This window comes from Hypomesus nipponensis, chromosome 5 (assembly GCF_054491055.1).
Source record: "Hypomesus nipponensis isolate SF chromosome 5, ASM5449105v1, whole genome shotgun sequence".
In the NCBI taxonomy this organism is placed as follows: Eukaryota; Metazoa; Chordata; class Actinopteri; order Osmeriformes; family Osmeridae; genus Hypomesus; species Hypomesus nipponensis.
The window spans coordinates 13,998,300-14,019,986 of record NC_140365.1 but is presented as its reverse complement, the minus strand read 5'-3'; the positions used below and the strand labels follow the sequence as shown (position 1 = coordinate 14,019,986).

At 40.3% G+C, this 21,687-nt stretch overlaps 1 protein-coding gene across 2 annotated transcripts in view; it reads right to left on the bottom strand.

The window, feature by feature from the left end:
• Positions 1 to 21,071, bottom strand: part of erg (ETS transcription factor ERG) — a 104,959-nt gene extending 83,888 nt beyond the window's left edge. Inside the window, exon 1 of one of the 2 annotated variants that reach the window (XM_084698218.1) lies at positions 20,932 to 21,071. The gene's annotated coding sequence lies outside the window, so the exon portion shown is untranslated. The remainder of the gene's footprint in view (positions 1 to 20,931) is intronic. The other variant, XM_084698219.1, reaches the window with a different exon arrangement.
• Positions 21,072 to 21,687: the final 616 nt, after the last annotated feature.

The window sequence follows — 21,687 nt, the reverse complement described above, 5'->3', positions numbered from 1 at the left end:
TCTCTAGCCTCTCTGCTACACACCAACTGCAGAGATATTATAATTAATAAGGGCTGAGTATTAACTTTTCATAGGATATTGAAACTCTTCTTGAATTGATTTCTTTCCAGACTCTCAGTCAATGCACAACTAATGATCATTAGTCATGTGGGCAACTGGGCTAGGGTAGAGCTCATATTCAGTTCCTTGCAAGAATAGCCTGTGAGGGTATAGCAGCCGACTCTCTGGTCCGATTAAACTACACAACATACACAATCAGGGTGACCAACAAGATTATATTAACTAACCAACAATAAAATTACAAACATCTAACTGAATGAACACAACAACTAAAATCCATCGCACGGCTTTTGTAACCAAACTATTTTCCACAAGTCTTTGCGTTTTTTGACATGCCGCACTGCATGCTGGGTACCCAAGGGTGCTGACGCTGATTATATAGCTGTGCTCCGACGGCGTGATATAAGAATTCGTTTTTGGTCAGCTTTAGGACAAAGGTTAAACAGCTGTAATTCAATGATCTTTTGACATATCAAGGTGAAATTGCGAATGGTACTTCAGAACAATGTCATCCTGTTTAACTAAACATATATTCAAATTTAAGACAGACTCAGTGTGGCTGGATTTGAACCTACGACCTTATACTTTGCAGGTCACCATTCCAGCTTGTTGAGCTATTCTCAGTGTTGAGTATAGGCATGTTCAGTTACTGTACAAAAAAAGCTGTTTCTCCAAAGGTGAGCATTGTCAGATTTGGTCCAAGTTCAAACAGCTGTAATTCAGTCATATTTTGACATATCAAGGTGAAATTGTTATGGTACTTCAGGGGCGTGTCACCTTAAAGTCTAATAGGTTTGAAAACCCATAATTCAAAATGACATTTGATTTAGTGACACAAACATATTGAGGCAATGTGGACATTTATATAAATACACCCCTTTCAGCCATTTTGTATTTTATTCAATTGCTATACGTAAAGTTTTTAAATACGTCAATGATACATATTAGTACAAAATCTCAAGTTAATTAGACATTTGGTTCAAGAGAAGAGGTATTTTGAAGGTTTTCCCAAATTATCACTGTAGAGGAAAATAGATCGGGCGGACCTTATGGGTCCTTGAGGATTTTTTGTTTGCCATGAGAAATAAGTCATACACCAAGTTTCAGAAGAATTGGAGCAATGGGGTGGAAATGCTATCACTTTGAAAATCGGACTTTTGGGCGTTTCCTGTGGCGCCCCCTATGGTTTGATGTGGCCCATAGTTGGCGTGGGGGTACCCACTCAGATGTGGTATCACTGTGCCAAATTAGAAAATTAGTTACCAATACAATGTTGAGTTATTGTGGCGCAAGGAGAAGAAGAATAATAATAAAAATAGCTGCAAGCAGCAATCAAAGGGGCCAAGCATCATTCGATATGGAAATTCAGAAGCTAAAGCTGCAAAGCAAAACTTTTCATAAAACATTCATGTCATTTTGAGACAAAATGCACTGGCTACATGTAGCAGCGTTATATCTACAAAGCACAATAACTCAGCTTCTTCTTGACTATAAATCCCCTGACAATGAAACATTATCGTTACCATTATGATTATACTGCTAGACAGCTACTGTGGCATACCTGGTTTCGCTAAACAGATAATCAAGTGTCACAACATGCTAGACGACTGTGGCTGGATTCGATCCTACGTCTTATCCCAATGAGCTATTCAGGCTGCTGGGAAATGCTGTGTTTGGTTACTTTATAAAAAAAAGGAAGCCGTTTCTCCCATGGCGAGCTTTGTCAGATTTGACCCAAGAATAAACAGCTGTAATTCAGTCATATTTTGACATATCAAGGTGATTGTGGTAGGAAGATGATTACATGACATGCTCGTGATGACATTTCCAAAGTTTCGACTCCATACGGTAAACCGTCAGAGACAAGGCCTTACGTCCGCTTTGGCGTGCTCTTTGTCTAAATCGTTTGCGCGTTACTCGTGAACGGTTTGACTCATCGATAACATTTGATAACTTTTTGTCGGCATTGTCTGAAGATGGTCTGTTGCGATTTTCATGAAAATCGGAGCAACGGCCTAGGAGGAGTTCGAAAAAGTTGGCATTTCTTAAAATACAAATGACGTAAAAACCATCATGACGACAATGACGTCACAGGGTTCAATTGAATCGTCTGCATCCAAGGAATCCAATGATACCTCAATTAAGAAAAACGGTCTCACAGTTCAAAAGTTGTGGGCGTAAACGCACCTCCAACTTTCACGCCTTGGTGGCGCTATAGTGCTTCAGGGATCGACATGAAACTTGGTGACGATAATCAGGAGACCGTTCCAAATCAGTGTGCCAAATTTCAAAACTTTGCACCAATCGGTTCTATGGGCTGCAATAGACTCCTAGTCCTAAGTATAAATATAAATCCCCTGACAATGAAACGTTATCGTTACCATTATGATTATACTGCTAGACAGCTACTGTGGCATACCTGGTTTCGCTAAACAGATAATCCAGTCTCATGATATTCTTGATGACTGTCACTGGATTCAATCCTATGACATTGCGTTTCAAAGGAGCACGTCTTATCCCAATGAGCTATACTCACTGATGGAAAATGCGGTGTTCGGTTACTTTATTAAAAAAAGGAAGCCGTTTCTCCCGTGGCGAGCTTTGTCAGATTTGACCCAAGAATAAACAGCTGTAATTCAGTCATATTTTGACATATCAAGGTGATTGTAGTAGGAAGATGATTAGATGACATGCTCGTGATGACATTATCAAAGTTTCGTCTCCATACGGTAAACCGTCGCAGAGACAAGGCCTCACGTCTGCTTTGGCGTGCTCCTTGTCAAAATCGTTGGCGCGTTACTCGTGAACGGTTTGACTTATCGATAAACTTTTGATAACTTTTTGTCGGCATGGTCTGAAGATGATCTGTTGCAATTTTCATGAAAATCAGAGCAACGGCCTAGGACGAGTTCGAAAAAGTTGGCATTTCTTAAAATACAAATGACGTAAAAACCATCATGACGACAATGACGTCACAGGGTTCAATCGAATCGTCTGCATCCAAGGAATCCAATGATACCTCAATTAAGAAAAACTGTCTTACGGTTCAAAAGTTGTGGGTGTAAACGCACCTCCAACTTTCACGCCTTGGTGGCGCTATAGTGCTTCAGGGATCGACATGAAACTTGTTGACGATAATCAGGAGACCGTTCCAAATCAGTGTGCCAAATTTCAAAACTTCGCACCAATCGGTTCTATGGGCTGCCATAGACTCCTAGTCCTAAGTATAATAATAATAACAATAATAATAATAAAACTAACAGTTACAATAGGTGCCACAGCAGCTTCGCTGCTGCTTGGCCCCTAATAATAATAATAAAACTAACAATTACAATAGGTGCCACAGCAGCTTCGCTGCTGCTTGGCCCCTAATAATAAAACTAACAGTTACAATAGGTGCCACAGCAGCTTCGCTGCTGCTTGGCCCCTAATAATAATAATAAAACTAACAATTACAATAGGTGCCACAGCAGCTTCACTGCTGCTTGGCCCCTAATAATAATAATAAAACTAACAATTACAATAGGTGCCACAGCAGCTTCACTGCTGCTTGGCCCCTAATCCTAATAAAACTAACGAAAACAATAGGTTTCTTCCTTACGGAGGAACCCTAATTACAAAAGGGTCCTCCTGACGGAGGAACCCTAAATATAGCTGCAAGCAGCGATGCGGGTTCCTCCGCAAAATATTATAAAAATGTACACTGTGGAAGATCGAGAAGAAACTGCTTGTATATTTCCTATTAAAATGGGACAACGGGATGACTGGGTTGCTGCCGTAAAGAATAACTTACTTATAGTTTTTTTAAAAGGTTGTTTGGAGTGCCATAACTTGTCATGGAAGGGAATTTAAAATCATGCCTAGTATCAGTGGGGATGTGTCCTGGCTTAAGTTACTGAAATGAAGTTGTGCAACAGACAAGGGATCCACCTGAACAATCAATTTACTTCATTAGAGATAACCATTAGCGTTATCTCTACCATGCGGAGACTACAAGTAGCTAGCTACTGTGGTGAACCTGGCTTGTTTTGCAGTGGTTTACACAGTCTCGCTAAACAGATGATCGGAGTGTTGTGATGCATTGTCAGATTTGGTCCAAGTTCATAAAGCTGTAATTCAGTCATATTTTGACATATCAAGGTGAAACTTTGCATGGTACTTCAGAGGTGTGTCACCTTAAAGCATATTAGGTTTGACCAATCCTTCAAAAATACATTTGATTTAGTGACACAAACATATTGAGGCAATATGTCCTACCGGAGGAACCCTTATAAGAAGAATACTAACAAAAACAATAGGTTCCCTCCTACCGGAGGAACCCTAATAATAATATGAAGAATACTAACAAAAACAATAGGTTCCCTCCTACTGGAGGAACCCTAATAAAACCAACAATTCCAATAGGGTTCCTCCTGACGGAGGAATCCTAAAAAACATTCTACTCTCACTGAGTGGAATGCCAACTTTTATATGTTTCTGGAAGGATTTATGGAGGATTTCTAGTTGTTCCAAAATCCTACCCGCTTGCTCATGTAACACTAGGTGTGAAGTGAGTGGCAGGCCTTAAGAGAACTACAGCTCCTACAGCAGCATGCCATTTCAGCATGAGACACTTTTATGCACTGTTTACTTTACCAAAATAAAACTTTACAGAGAGCAAAAGACATCCCAAGACAAGGAGTAGAGTGGTAAATGACATCATAGGGTAATGGATTTTTAAGTGTCTTAGATTAAGATTAAGAATTACATTGAAAACTGGTAATGGAAAAATCCCAGCCCAATTCAAAACATTAGCACTAGAAATCACATCAATGTGTAAAATACAGTGACCAATTGTGGGTTATGTAACAGACTTATTTTGTAATGGTTCTATTTCTTCTGACTCTAATACAGTCTTCACCAGCACTATGGCTGCCCTTTCACATGTCCATCCCAGGGCTTTGCTCTGAGTCTGTCTGATAGAAAAACAGTTCACTGAACGGAGGATTTTTCAATTGATTTTATGCAAGATGCTACCTACAATGGAATTAAATGCATAAACATATCTCTGGTTTGTCAAATAATTTTGGTCCCATAAATATGACCTCAAACCACCTTGTTAGATTTACTACCTCAGCTAAAGGGCATGGACAACAAGTGGTCACAATGACTTCACCCTCTTGAGATATTCCCAACAATGCCATCATTAGAATATTGACCACAATTCTACATTTTTATGTTACATTAGCTTGAAAACAACAGAAGGAGGTTGATCCCTTCTCCCACTCATACTATCTTTGGCTATTTTAAAGCCCTATTTAAAGACCTCTAGCAAGTCTTGCTAACCCACCCACATGCACATAAAACACCATTTGCGACCGTATTTATAATTTATATGTCCTTCGAAAGATTTGAAAAGGGTCTGGATTCATTTTGTCCCATGTGGCAAAGATCTCTGGTATTTGGAGTCATCTGTATCTAATTAATAATTTATTTCTTACTTTTCAAAAATGGCACCAGCATCTTGGAGCATGTCCCTATGTTGATTTAAAGCAAAACTTACTGGAGAATTCAGTCTGTCTGTCTGCAGATCTGCCTGCATGCCTGCCTGCCTGGCTTTTTCTGGGAGAACTGTGTTTCTGGGAAAAAAAGAGTTTAACAGTCCTTATTAAAGTAAAATTTCAAGTTCAGCATGCTCAGCGGGAGAAACCAACCCAAAGCAATAGAACGGGTGGTCTTATCAGAGAGTACTCTAATAGTCCTTAAAGAATTACACTATTTTGTATATTTTCAGCAAATTAGGCACATATGGTTGTCAAGAAAGGTTGGCTTACACACACACCCCGCAGCAGACAGACATGCACAGGCACTCAGTTGTTGGCTCACTCCTCAATTGTGTAGACCTGAGGTGTTTTGCCACACAACACAAGTGTAAGGCCCTGATGGTGCTCTGAAGCGACAAACATAATTTAGGATAATTTTCCTCTGCTACTTTGTTTGTATGTGGGAAGTCCTTGAAGCAATCTTGCAACAGATTGTTTTCTCTTATTCTTGTTTGCTTTTCAAGCTGTAGAATCATCATCCCCTTTAGAATAGAACATGCTGATGCAGTGAACACAAGAAACAAATGTATAATGAGCACCAATAACTTTGGCTGCTCTGGCTTTCCAGCCATACTGAAGGAGGACATTGTGTCGTTCTGAAGCCTAAACTGCTATCCTCACACATGCCTGCGGCCTGATGGCTTCTGTGGTGACATCCACATACAATCTAAAAACAGACAGGGAATCCAGGCTACACAGTCCCCTCTGGACCACTAACTCCGCAACAAATTTCACTATCTCTTTATCAAATATTGGAGAAGTGACAAAGAATGTAATTGTTACACTGAGTCTGATTTAAACATAGACCATTCCTTGTCACTAACCCCTGAAACACTGTTAACTGTGTTTATTGGTTCATAATTGTTTGCTGTACTTATCATGTACAACAGTGTTTGTATGTTGCTTTAGATGACAGATTCTGCTAAATAAATAGAGCGTTATGCAAAATGTAATTTTTATTGGTTAACTTGTGTGCTTTAATGGTCATAGTGTTAGTGGAGATGACAGTCAGGTGACCAATACCAGACATGAATTTACAGGCCATTTGTGTTTCTGTTAATTATACAGTATGTCTTTCCATCTTTTGGCAAATTTCTTGTTGTATTGCTGACTGTCAATAGCAACCTTTATACATACCAACTGACCTACCCTACTATTGACACACCCACCTCCATTTTCTATCATTATTTCTGTGGGGTCAGATGGCTGAGCGATTAGGGAATCGGGCTAACAATCTGAAGGTTGCCGGTTCAATTTCTGGCCATGCCAAATGACGTTGTGTCCGTGGGCAATGCACTTCACCCTACTTGCCTTGGGGGAATGTCCCTGTACTTACTGTAAGTTGTTTTGGATAAGAGCGTCTACTAAATGTAATGTAAATGTATAATACAGTGGCAAAGATCTGCTATCAATTTTCTTTTGGGGGGGGGGGGCAATTATATGACATTTTCTCAAGAGCAATTCCTGAGGGGGACACCAAAATTACTGCTGTAACACACGCCTAAATTCTAATATGTTTAACATATATTATTAATATTATTTAAATGTCCTTATGTTTACAGTAATTTATTGGGGGGGACAAATGCTCTTTTTCCCAGGATGGGGGGGGGGGGTGTTCCCCCCTGTCCCCCCCGGGATTTCCGCTTATGGTCTAATAATTTATTCTTACTTTACCTACACAGCTGCCAAGTGACCAATAACCCTACTTACCCACACTCATAGCATCCTAAGCATATCTTTTAGACTTTCCATCTTTTCTACAGGGGTATATCTGACAGCCAGTCTAACTGTATTTCTCTGTCTGAATCCCTGTCTCCATACTTCCACAGCAGTGGCGGCTGCAAATGGAACGTTTTTAGAATTTAGGCCAAAAATTAGCTTCCCCTCTTTGAAAGACCAGCAGCCTACTTGGCTACTTCACTGGCTAGTTCACCCCTACGACACTAGCCTAACTTACTGAATTAATTAATGAACAAACGAACAATCTAACAAAACAATATTTATTTAGAAAGAGGAAATGTGGAAATTAGGTTAAACTGAAACAAGGAATGTGGTGCATAATTGTATGAAATGTATTATGAAAATTTGCAAGACATTTCGCCATAAAGAAATAGGTTGCTGCAGTTTGTTTTTCAACTACAGTTGCAAAATCCATGATGGGACTGAGCTTGAATAGCTTTGATTACTTTTTATAATACAATTATTATAGTACAATTATTGTCGGTCAAAAGGAGATGCAGTCTTTTGACAGACCCTTCAATCATCATGCGGAAGCCCAGCGTCCAGGCCAGCCCAGTCCTCCATTCACCTCCAGAGACGCTGAGCGTCCATGGCAGGACATAATCGCAGCATTTATCCAATGACCGTATAGTTTTGAAGCACTGAAAAAAACTGTTCAAAGCAGCCCCATTGAAGTCCATGTAAGCTGACCTTCAAAAGGGAAATGCACTGTGGCACTACGGGAACGTATGAGAAGGAAATCAGTCAGTCGACCAGCTAATATATGTAGTTTATTCTAAACTAACTCGTCTTCGATATGAATGTGTTCTAACGCATTTAAAATTTTAACACAATCGTATATATTTGACAATTTTTTATGTTAGGGGAAGCTGAGCTTCCCTTGCAGTCTTAAAGAAATTGCCACTGTTCCACAGTTGTTAAACTACATATGCTCATAATGTGTTTGAATGTTTCAAACAAAGGAAAACTATCAGTTCTACTGGTTTCGTGAAAAGCTGGAACAACATAATTGTCTTGACTCCACCAACATATATACACTGGATATTTCTGGTGGTTGCGCACAATAGTATTCAGCCTCTCTGGTGAGCCGCAAACCGGAAATAAAAAACACACTAAATTACTTTACTACAAATGTTCTTAAAACATATGGTAAATATGGAATCTATCTAGCACTAGAACCGTTAGGGGTCAAATGACCCCTGAGTCTTCAGACAGGCAGACAGAGACATTGTTACTGACACGTAATGATCGCAAGATGGTGCTTCTTGCACGGAGCTAAAGGACAGTAAGCTAAGTCATTGAGTTGGCTGTTATGTAATGTTAGGCAATAGCATAAAAAAGGGACTTTGATTTTGAAGGAGGAAGTCAGTAGGAAGCGAACATAGTGGAGACAATAAAGTATGGCCGGGTTGTGCCAAAAATCAACTCCCTGACTAAATCTAACTCCCCTGCTTGTGAACGTACGCACACTGTTTCTGCATCGCTGCCGACTCGCTTGCTTGTGGAGTTACTGTGCTATTCACTGTTCTTACTGTTCTTAATTTTTATTATTATTATTATTTGTTGGTGTCCCTTAAGACAACATTTTGTTGTTGTTTGTTGTAGTAGTGTAATCTTATTTGTCTATATATTAGGGCTGTGAAAAATAACTCGCTATGATTAAATTACAGGATTAATTTGTTATTTTTGTTTCACGCATTTAACGTAATATACCCACAATTCCTCCCAATCTGCAGCTTCTGGATGAGAGGTTCGTGTTCCAAAAAAACTAAGATGCAACATCCAATAAAACCAAAGTGATATGCACACTGCGGGAAGACGTTATCACTCTGGATAAGAGCGTCTGCTAAATGACTGAATGCTAAATGACTGAATGTTATCGTTTCACTGAAGCAATACCAGCCTAAAGTAACCTATACCACCTCAATGCGAAGCATGCATTGGTCGGTGAGGGGAGTTCAAGTAGAATGCGCCAAACCACCCTCACTGAACAGCGTAGGGCCCTCACTAAGTCCGTCTGTGAAAAGGTGACTAGCACAGTTGCCAAATGTATTGCAAAAAGCTATAGACCGATTGATATTGTTGAGGACGAGGGGTTCACCAAAGTTTTGCGAGGGGCAACGGGTGACTCGAGCATCAAGGTACCGCAAAATGAAGACGCACACTAATGACAAAAATTCGGAAAATCAGTAATATGTAATTAGTCATGATTAATCCACAGAAACCTGTGATTAATTTGATTAAACATGTTAATTATTTCACAGCCTTACTATAAATACGTTTGTTTATACAAAGTAGGCCTTTACGCTCTTATCGCCCCACATCTTTTATTTGAAAGCGTGTTTATCATCAAGCCAATATATTTATAGATAGCGATACTGAGACCTACGTGTTGCACATTCAACAAGCCACTCAAATGGAATCTAAATCTGTCTTGATTCTGTTTATTTTACACAAGATTTACACCAGATAATGACATTAATTTTATTAGAAAGGAAAAAACTGAAACATAAGGGACAGACGAGGTACACAAACAACTAGAGAGGGTACAATTTCTGAAATTGTAGGGTGTGCTTGCGTCAGTTGCAGGTGGGTCCGTTTTCCCATCTTGTGATATTTTCAAGCATTTAGCCTAATCATATAGGCTCTGTGCACAATTGTACTGACGAACTTCCGCTGTAGCCAAAATTCGGGCTATCGGGCTATATTAGGCTATCATGTTTCAAAGAAAAAAGATTAGGGATAGAGAGGGACAGAAATGATAATACATAAAAACGGACAGTTAACGTTTCAAATAAAGAAAAACAAGCTTCTATACTACACTACTTACGCTCATAGTTGTGCAGATAACTGGATATGTACAGTTTGAATCCCTTGTCCCGCTTGCTTGTTGGAGCAGGGTGGAAAAAGCATTTACGTTGCGATGGACGTCACTGACTACGGTTGGTAATGAATAATCGATGATCGATTAATTGTCATTAAAAATTCATTAGAATGAAAATCCAAGCCTAATGAATAATCGTTATCGTATTGCCGCCCATTATGAAAACAACATCTTCCAGTATTTTGTGCGAGCGCAACTTCCTACAGCAGACAAGCAAAGATGAAGCGGGCTAGGAGAAGTGCAATGTGGAACCATTTCTCAAGGAAAGATGAAGTATACTGCAGTTACTGTGACGCTGTATTTACTTACCATAGTTCAACGTCTCCGCTAATATATAATTTAACAAATATTAATTCCAGCGGAGGTCTACAGCAGCAAACCATTCAGGCTACACTAGCTAGGAGGACGTGTGATGACAAGCGAGCTAACGAAAGTAGACTAGCCTGTAAGGTAGCTATAGCCTACATCTTGCTAATAAGTTGCCACGACTGTTAGTTTAAAACAATGATTTAATATGGCATTAAGACATGTTTTGTTATTATTCTTGTGTATTTGTGTCCAGTCTGATGACCAGTCACTACGCTCATAGTTTTACATTAAGTAGCGTAGTTAAAGGTTAAAACTAAATTGTCAAATAATTAGGTTTCCGCCAGTATCGAGAAGCCTGACATTTGAAAGGATGGATTTAACCGTGTATATTTCTTTTCAAAATTATGTTCCAATGTTATTTTTCAAAGTCTATGCAGTAGCCAGGCAGTGATGCGTTGCAATCGCTATCTGTTGAAATCCGTCTGATGGCATAATGCGCTGTGAGGGGGGGGGGGGGGGGGGGGTTGACGTCATGCCTTAGCAAATAATCGATTAATTGTTCAATAATGTAATTAATAATCGAACATGAAAACTCCTGTTAAGTCCCATCCCTATCACTGACGCTTATTTGAGGCAGGTCTTGAAGACATCTACTAAAGCTGAGCATTTTGGAAACTCAGGTGATGGTCTCCTGTAAACCGGAAACTGATTTCCCGTATTTTGGCTGCAGCGGAAATTCGTCAGTACGATTGTGCACAGAGCCTATTGCATAATTCATTAAGAACACCCTTTGAAACAAGAAACACCCTTTGAAATAAGCTTCTGTAACGTTGTCACTGGCAGTATTTCAGATGGTTTCGCGATTCAAATAGTACCATCTGCTAACTGACAAAAAGCCCCCCAAAACGTAAATAAGTTTGATATTAATTTAGGGGGACATGGCTAATTAAAAAGCAGTTTGCTAGAGGCAACCTAGCTGCTGTTGCTATCCACACTTCACTGATGTGAAAGCAACAGAAAGCGCCGGAAATGAGAACGTTTCTTTTGTAATGGATAATGTATAGAACGCCGGTCATTATTGGGAAAACAAGCTCCTTCAGGGCGAAACAAAACGCCTTCGCTTCGCGTCGGGGTGCTGTTCGCCCTGGTGGGGCTGATTTTCCCAATAATAACTGGCGTTCTATACATTATCCCGCTTATTACACGGCTTCTTGCCAACAAAAATAACCCAGTGTGTCTTTTTACAATGTATTTGTTACCATTCGTATTGTTGATCAGCTGAGAAATAGTTCGCCAAAGACGTTGAACTTCATAGACTTTGAACGTTCTTTAGGCTTGAAATCAGCTGACGTCGCTAAGCAACAGAGTACGCTGGCGTTAAAAAGTTACCTATAAAAAGTTAAGACTACTTGCGGAGTGCTACAAAAGACGTGAATCCGAGGCAAAAAGGCCACTTCCCTTGACAGCTGTCAAATATGCAGAAAATTGTTCACCGCAGAACGTTGGGAAGCCCCATTCAAGTGAATGAAGCATTCTACAGTATTAAGAACCGCCGTGTAATAAGACATAATAAAGTTTAGCCATAGCTGTGGCATTGAAGACAGTACTGTAGCCTACTACTACACACTGTCAGTGGGCAAGCCAAGTCTGTGACTCAGAGGCTATAACGTCAAAACAAGACGCGGTGTCACTCAAATTCCAAGTTTTACACAAATAACAAAAATATGCTGACCCGCTGGCTGTCTTCACAATCGCCATATCTTTAAAACACTGCTCTCCATTTGGATGTAGAATTGACCCTGGTACGAAACTAAGAAAATACTCATCAGATGCAGATCAACAACACTGTTGTCGACGAGTGTCAACACTTGTTGCTGCCGCAATCGTCAATGGAGGCTGAACGGTCTCTCCCGAATCAAACAAATCAAAAGTTTTTACAGCAACCTACATAAAAATCTCACCACCTGGCTGTCTTCACAATAGTCATAACGTCATAAAATGTCCCTCTTTCTGTTTTTTCGTGTAAAATTGAGCTATAAAATTAGCTACGAAAATACTACTATGACGCTTTCTAACATGGCTGCCAACTAAAAGACTAGGCGGTCTCACGGGCGACCCGCACTCGCTCAAATTACAAAGACTTTGACACCTAAATCAAACATCCGAGATTTCAATTCCACTCGAAATCGCTTTTTCAACAAAGCCAATGGTTGGGATTTTTTGGGGTGGTATTTTTCACTCGTAATCCGAGCTCCAATTTGTGTGCTAGAACGTCTCTATCACGTTGTATCCATGCGTCGTTTCTAACGTGTGTTGACGTGGTGACGTAGCTAACACAGATTACCCTTCGTCGACTAAAGGCACTTTGTCGCCACAAAAACGTTGTAAGCACAACCCCAATAAATGTAAGGATTCATGTGCCTATTCCAAAAAAACAAAAACAAAAACTATCTACTGGTCAACATGAGCTACCAAAATGATACAGACTGTAAAGTCTCAAAATAGGGTGGTGGTGGGGGGGTGATCTTCTGCAGGCACCAAAACAGTATTTATATACAGTCATCTATAAATAGGAATATTGTCTAGAATAGATGATAAACTTAACGCACTTTCCAATTGAAGATATGGTGCAATAAGGCGTATACTTTGTATAAACAAATTTATTTTCAGACAAATAAGCTTGAGAAAAGTGCACATTATACGTATCGCCACAATTTTTTTCTATAACAAACCACAACCACATTTTTCTTAAAGGACTCTTTAATTCAGTAAAAACAGCGAAACATGGGCTAAATTGATTATGAAGTGAATCAAAAGGCTTGAGCAACATAGGTTCTGGACTGAGCTTGGGTTTTGTTTAGTTACATTATATTTTGTCTTTTTTTTAATATTGGGAAACCACAAAGACTGTGGCTTGAGATACCACAAAGACTATCGAGATATCGCAAAGACGGTGGCTTGTGTGTTCTGGATTACCGCAAACACTGTGTGGCCTGTGTTCAGAAGGGTTTTATTACTTTTAGTACTTATAATTAGTGCTGTCAAACGATTAAAATATTTAATCGTGATTATTCGCATTACTGTCATAGTTAACTCGCGATTAATCGCAATTTTTTTTCTATTCTAAATGTCCCTTGATTTCTTTTTGTCCCTTGATTTCTTTTTTCTTTTTGTTATTTTTGGAAAAGTGGTTCGGATTGCTTTGTGCAAATATATATTTTTTTTTAAACAACATTGCAATCGTCTGGCTTTGACGAGGGGGCGGAGAATTCGCATCAGCTGTGTGCTTGGCCATCAAGTGGTTTTTCAGACTGGACGTGCTGCGATGATAGCTCAGTTTACAACGACAAAACACACAGATCACTTTGGTCTTTTCAAAGGAACCATTTGGCAACTTTTTTAAAGTAAACTTTCCATTCAGAATCTTATTGGCATCCATTTCGGCGTCTCACGCTCGCCATCCACTCAAAACGTAACGTTAAGCCAAACAAGTGTGTGTGGCGTGCCTGTTGTTTTGTTTCCGGTCTAGCTAGATCCAGTGTGGTGTTGTAGTTTTTCTAACGTCGGTAGTTGTTGCAACAGCATGTGAAAAAAACTACAAAGTTTGCTAGGCCAAAAAGAGTTAATCGCGCGATAAAAAAATTGACGCCGTTAATTTGGGTTTGCGTTAACGCCGTTAAACTGACAGCAATACTTATAATATTGTTTTTAATGATTTAATGTAAAGCACCTTGAGCTGCAATTCTTGTACGAAATGTGCTATATAAATAAAGTATATTATTATTATTATAGCAAACTCCACAAGCAAGATTTTCCTTACAACACCGGCCAAATAAAGGACTCATGGAGCCGAATAGTCTCAGTCTGTCCATGTCTCTAATTATTATAATTTATAAGCCTTATATGAAATAATACAGGGTGACACACATACCTATGAAGAGTCAAGAAAGCAGTGCAAAGACATAAAAAATATATATATTTTAATGTTGGGTGTATATAATTTGTATGTGTAATATAGCCTGTGTGTACAATACTAGATGCTTGATAGATCAAAGACAATTGCTGACCAGTAGACTGTGACACAAAAGGTATTTCTAACCCCCAAAATAGTGAGAGAGGGGAGGGGGGCATATCTTTGGCAGGCACCAAAGACTATTTATATACAGCTGATTGATCAAGTATGAGTGTTGAACTAATGATAATTCCAATCATTTAGGCAATAACTCAGTCATTGGTAGATTTCTTCAGAACAGTTCACAAAAAGCTCCAACTTTAGATCTTTAGACCTATTGAAACCCTCCTACAGAATAAACCAGACCATGGTACTGTGTGGTATATGAAATAGCAGGGATACATTGGCAGCTCACATATCTCTGTTTCCAAACGAATCTAATAGAACACGTCCACCTTTCAGCACTCACATCTGGATCAAGATAACCTGAACTGTAAATGCACTGATGCTGCCGGCCAACGAGGTGAGTCCAAAAGGGTGTGGGCGGGGAAATTGTGATTACTTGCAGGTGTAGCTCTCCCTCATGTACTAGCTCACGCACTCACTTACTTATGCGAAGTACATGACACATCTTTGACTGGACTTGTTGACCTTTCTTTCTTTTTTTTCCCTTGTGGAGACTAAGAATTTATCTTTAATTAATTCTTAATCTTGCCATCGTCTCAGTGACAGCCATATACATATTTTTTATAATGCTGATGGTTTCAATCTATTAGCAGCTGTATGAGTACATTTTGCCTACTGCAGAGTTACCCCTCTACTCCAAAAACCCTCCCTTAACCCTCCGTCCTCCACTGTTACCCTTGTTTTCTAAAACAATTGAACGTGCTGTATCTAACCAACTGTCTAACTTTCTCTCTTAGAACAACCTGCTTGACCCCAACCAATCAGGCTTAAAGACTGGCCACACCACAGACACTGCCCTCCTTTCAGTCACCACTTCCCTCCAGTCTGCCAGAGCGGCTTCGAAGTCATCCTTCATCATTCTGCTGGACCTTTCTGCAGCGTTTGATACGGTTAACCACCAGATCCTGCTCTACAGACTTTCTGAGATGGGCATCACTGGCACTGCACTCCAGTGGATCTCATCTTACCTGTCAAGAAAATCCTACCAAGTCTCCTCGGGAGGCAAACTGTCAGACCCTCGCCAGCTCTCCACTAGTGTCCCACAGGGCTACGTCCTTGGACCCCTCCTCTTCTCTCTGTACACCACCTCACTTGGACCAATCATCACCTCCCATGGCTTCTCCTAGCACTGCTACGCTGATGACACGCAGCTGTACCTGTCGTTCCCCCTGACCGATCCGGGGATCTCAACTAGGATTGAGGCCTTCCTCGCAGACATCTCCGCCTGGATGACCGAGCACCACCTCCAGCTGAACCTCGCCAAAACAGAACTTCTCATCATCCCGACCAAACCCTCCATCTCCCACAACCTCTCAATCACCCTGGGATCTGCGACGGTGACCCCTTCATCCTCTGCAAGGAACCTTGGGGTTACCATGGATGACAAGCTCTCCCTCAGGGCCCATATTGCTGCAGTCTCCCGGTCGTGTGGATTCACCCTCTACAACATCCGGAAGATCAGGAGATACCTGTCTGAGCACTCCACCCAGCTCCAAGCACTGGTCCTCTCCAAGTTGGACTACTGCAACTCGCTGCTCGCCGGTCTCCCAGCATGCGCAATCCGCCCTCTTCAGAGGATTCAGAACGCAGTGGCCCGCCTGGTCTACAATCTACCCAGATGCTCCCACGTTACCGCGCTCCTCATCTCCCTCCACTGGCTACCCATCACGGCCCGCATCAGATTCAAGACTCTGGTACTGACCTTCTGAGCAGTGAACGGGACTGCACCCAACTACATCAAGTCTCTACTGCAGATTTACACCCCCACCCGCCACCGTCTTCTTCAGACAACCGCCTGGTGGTCCCACCGCTCAAGACTGCCCGGTCCCAACACAAGCTCTTCTCCTGCCTGGCCCCCCAGTGGTGGAATCAACTCCCCACCTCCATCAGAAACACAGACTGTCTCTCCACCTTCAAGAGAAGGCTCAAGATGCACTTGTTCCGGGAGTTCAACGGTACTTAGGAATGGTTTGCTAAACACAATGCTAGTTTTCTCATGACTCTTGCTTAGAGACTTGTTGCTCTTGTTGGTTAGTGGTAACTGATTTAAACTGTTGTATTTGCTGCAAAATATTCTATCTTAGTTCATCTTATTTTTATTTTACTGTTGCTTGCTTTTCTACAGGTGCACTTGCACTAAGAGATTCATGTTGTTTAATTGTAACTTGCTTAACTACATGCTCGTATGGTTCTTCCCTTTGGCACTTATTTTTTGGTTGTTCACAATTTGTGCTTCTTGATTTGGCTACCCGCAATGCTTTGGGGCTATCTTGTTGTTATTATCAGTGACCTATGCACTTTGTAAAGCTCTCTCTTGGAAGTCGCTTTGGATAAAAGCGTCTGCTAAATTAATAAATGTAAATGCAATAGCAACAAAAAACTCACTTTTTAGTGTCCTTAGTGTGAGTATCGTTTGGTAGCTGCCCTAAAGACAGCACTGATAACTGGCCGTAGAGTAGTTAGCCCACGGTTATAGATCCAGCAGTTAGCAGCTTTACCTGCCATTTAAAAGATTTAATGGGCGAGGAGCGACCTGTAAAGGATACCTCTTAACTCCTCGAGCAAGCCGCAATTGTAGTAAAGCTCTGGCCCCTCTGGGATGCACGCAATCAGCCACAACGCAGTACCGGGCAGGAAATCTAAAATTAGGTTTTACTACCTATAATGGAAAAGTTACAGGATTGTTTAATTTGCAGTCTCTAGGCGAAGAAACAGCAGCTTATGAAAAAACAAAACAGAGATGGGCGCTGGGGTCACTCCGTGTTCGTCTGGATGTTTGCTAGATGGGCAAGATTGTTAAAAAGGCATAGGTGTGTTTAATATAACTTACTGGGGGTTGCAAAGCTGGCATGAATGTGTGTTACGGATAAAAACGCATATACACACACTCCACATGCTCATGCTTACCCACACACATATGTTTTAAATTAGGCGGCCAGGCCTGAGTGTTGAATGTGTGCTGGCCAAGTGTGGGGTTTACCAGCCCATTCCATACCGCTGGTTCAGCCAGGCCTGGTCTTTATGATCGTCTAAAGCAACATTTCTCCACTTTTATACGGAAGCCGCTCACATTCTAATGTGTCACAGTGACTTTAGTAATGGCTGCGACGCTGCTGCTTTACTTCACAAACATCTACTGTAGATTCAAGTGTGTGTGTGTGTTCTCACAAAAAAAAAAAAAACACAGTACAGTCCTTTGACTGCATCTCTGGCTGTGAGGATCCACTTTGGACTGACAGCAGTGACAATGTGATGTCTGTGTTCCCCACTCACTCACTCTCTCACACACACACACACACAAACATAATAGTCCATGAGTATTCACACATGATGCCACACACTACTGACTTGTCATGTTTTCTTTAAATGTATCATAGGTCCGTCCCATTGGCAGAGTCAGTGAAAAGCATGAGAACACAACATGTGTAACGAATACTGTTTTCATGTTTCTATATTCAAACAAATGGCTCATCGTAAACTAAGTAAATTACAAATAAAACCATATATTAAAGTATGTATGCTCTTCTTTTTAAATTCAATGTTGGCTGACCGTGTGTGTCCATCTAACTTGGTAAGTGATCGTAGCACAGTTGACTTGTTGACTGAGGACACGCCCTCTCTCCCAAATACAAACTACAGCTGAGTCAGCTCTCAAAAGTTATCCTGGTGTTGTCTAGGTGTTATCTAGGTTGGTTAACACTTCAACCCCATCAGACTCAGTCCACATTTCACAAATCAAACTCCTGAGTTCCCTTCCTCTGCTGAGTCTGATACAATCTGGTGTGTGTGCACTTCATTCTGACCAACAGAGAGCACTGCTGTAATAAGCACTGGAAGGCTCAATCCAACTCTATACACAAGGATGTTTAAGGAATGCAGTGCATCTTCTTAAGAGCTGTTCACAGTATCTAAAAAACAATTGTATAGCAGGTGGTTAGGGGTTATATGTGAGGAGGCAAGTTGAAAATGTACGTGGTTCACTGTCCTTACCAGGCACAAAGACATTTATCTAAGAATGTAGAAAGATATATGCACACCTTTAACAATAAATATGGTTAACATAACACCACTCACACTCTTTAAGTATCAAGTTAGAAATAATGTACTGTAGGTGTGAATGAAAAAAGATTATGCTATATGAACTTTGTAAGATCACTTCTTTCAGACAAAAGAAAAAGAGCTGCAGGGAAACTTCTCAGCCAAAATGTAATATAGAAAACGTGACACTCGATACGGAAAAGACCTGGCAACCCAACAGCAAATGTTGCCTTTGGAATGGTGATGTAAATTTTGATATGACAGAGGAGCAAACCAGATGTTACAAAAATGATCCTGCCACATAAATCACAGGGACATGAGCTTACCAAACAGAAGCAAACTGTTTAATTATGTCTGCAAAGTCAAACCAATGACACAAACATTCTTGTTTATTGGCAAAATATTGAAGGACAGGTATTGTGACACAGCACAGTAATTAATACATAATTTGTCAAAAGTAAAAACAAAAATAATCTCAAAATATTTTTATTTAGGCATAGAAAGTGGCCACAATTTATACTAACTAAAACGTTTACTTACAATCAAACAATGTGATTATTTATTTACCAAACATTACAGGTCTACTGCGACACTTAACTGCCACACTCATAGTAGCCCAGAAGAATAATGTGATACTCAAATGTCAACATTAGTAGTGCTAAAAATGGCACTGCCATGCTACAGTAAATAATATACTGTTTTAATTTTGTCCACAATGATTGAAGTTTATGATCTTCAGACTATTATGTTATCAATTTAAACATTCCATTACACTGCAGGTATGGCGTATAATGTACTCAAAGTTGCCATATTCTCACAATGCTTGCAGTGACAGAACTACTATCTTATAGAAGGTTTAGCAAAATGTTGCTTATAATTTAGAATAACTATGATGTAACAGAGAGAAGATGGTAGCTTCGTTAAAATAATTGTTAAGTGTTGATTAACAATAAATGGCTCTTACAGCAAAACAACCTAGCTGGTGTGAGGTTTGGTAGTATCAAACTAATTATATGAACATTGAGGGAATGTATGGCTGAGTGGGAAATGGGTGGGGATATGCGCCCAAAACAAGTAAATGTTAAAGTAAACTAACTCCAGTAGCAGACTGGCCATCGGGAGAATCGGAAGAATTCCAGATGGGCCGAAGCACTTTGCCCTCTTACCCATAATTTTTTACTACAAAACATTTTTTGGGAAGAAGATTGAGCAATACGGTTTGCCGGCCCCACTTTCCCCGAGGCCGGTTGGTCTATTCCAAATGAACGTCTATGCAGCCCTTAGTGTCGCTTACACACAACAGTGACACTGACAGATCGAAAGTTATACTGTAGCTATAGAGACAATATAAAGATGGAAAACCAGGTTAAGAAACGTAAACGTAATTACCTTCAAGGGACAATGTTTTACCAATTGGACAAACGGTATGTTTGTTTGTTTTACATCAAGCTCCAAAAACAATTTTTCGCTCGAATCAGCCAAAATAATTTGCTCGCGCGCTTTGCGCGCTCGCATTAAGCGTGGAAGTCCCAAAGCATCACATCAGGCACAAAATTTGCATGCATTAGCAGGGCGCTCGCTGTGGTAGCGTATACGGGACCGGTTCTGGTAGGCTGGTCTGGATCAAAGTCCAGGGCCTATTTTTACTCCCAGTCCGTCTCTGACTAACTCAATTACTCAACTAAATGAACAAAAGAGTGTAACTGCAAATCGATGTTTATAACTATTTCTTGTACTGATATCGTGTAGTCTACTTCTAAAGTTGTGCAAGTAGCCTACCTCCATCCCTCAAATATAGTATCACTGTTGCATAGTTACAAGTAAATATCTTAATTTTAACACATTAGACTAACTGTTACACTACGTGTTTATGATTCGTCGACTATTTTTCCCCCATGGCATACTTGAAATGTGTCTTATCAAAGAATCCATGCGCGCCTATACAGTATAGGCTACTGTCAGCTGTCCATCACAGAAGAACCTCCAAATAGCCATTGAACCAGCAATAGCGTCACATTACCTCGTTATTTGTCTTCATACCAGCCATCCTGTCACTAGATATAGCCTACATTAAAGCGATCAGTTCTGAAGAACTTTTGCATGCAGTTTAAGTGAACAAAGCGACGGTATATACATTCATCAACTTTGTTCAGTTAAGTTGTAACAACAATTTGACTTACGGTTCGGTATTATACTGTGTCGTCAATGGTGGGGACGAAGTTGTCGGAAAGGTGCAGGAAAAAAGAAATAGGCGTTCGTTTTCTTGTCTGGTGAACTGCTTTGGTAACCTACGTCGCCGGTCGCCAGGTGGCATCTGCTAAAAACTATAACTCACAAGAACGCAGACCCCTAATACAAAACGCCACTATTAAATGTGCGCACACGAGAGAGCAAGTGAGAAAGTGAGAGAGAGATTTCCTAAAGTCCTTGTGAATGTCTTCAAATTCTGTTCTATTTGAGGTCAGCTGTCAACTTGGGGGTAGCATCAATAATTTAAGAGCAAACACTCACCTTTCCGGCAAAGTGCTTTATTCCTATATTGCCACACCGTGATTAATCCCCAATTAAATGTAGGAAGATAATAATGAATCATTGGTCATAGCTGTGTGATTTGTGTCCCTTTTTTCTTCTTTTTGTTTTTCTGTTTTTTTTTTTTTTTTTACCATAGCAGCTGTGACTTTGAATGTGCATATTGTATATTCTATCAGAAGAACAGTAGGACAGCTTGTCTATTGCAGAATCCTTTTGGGAAGCTTTCATACAAACACTTTATTGATGTAGTTTAGAGATCTCACAATACCAGTAGAAATGTCACAATGACTACATGAAGAATAATGACCCAACAGTATACGTTATTTCAGTTTTGCCTGCCCCACATTAAAACAACAACATTCAGGGTGGGGAAATTGCTCAGGATTGGGTATTGCCATTTGTTT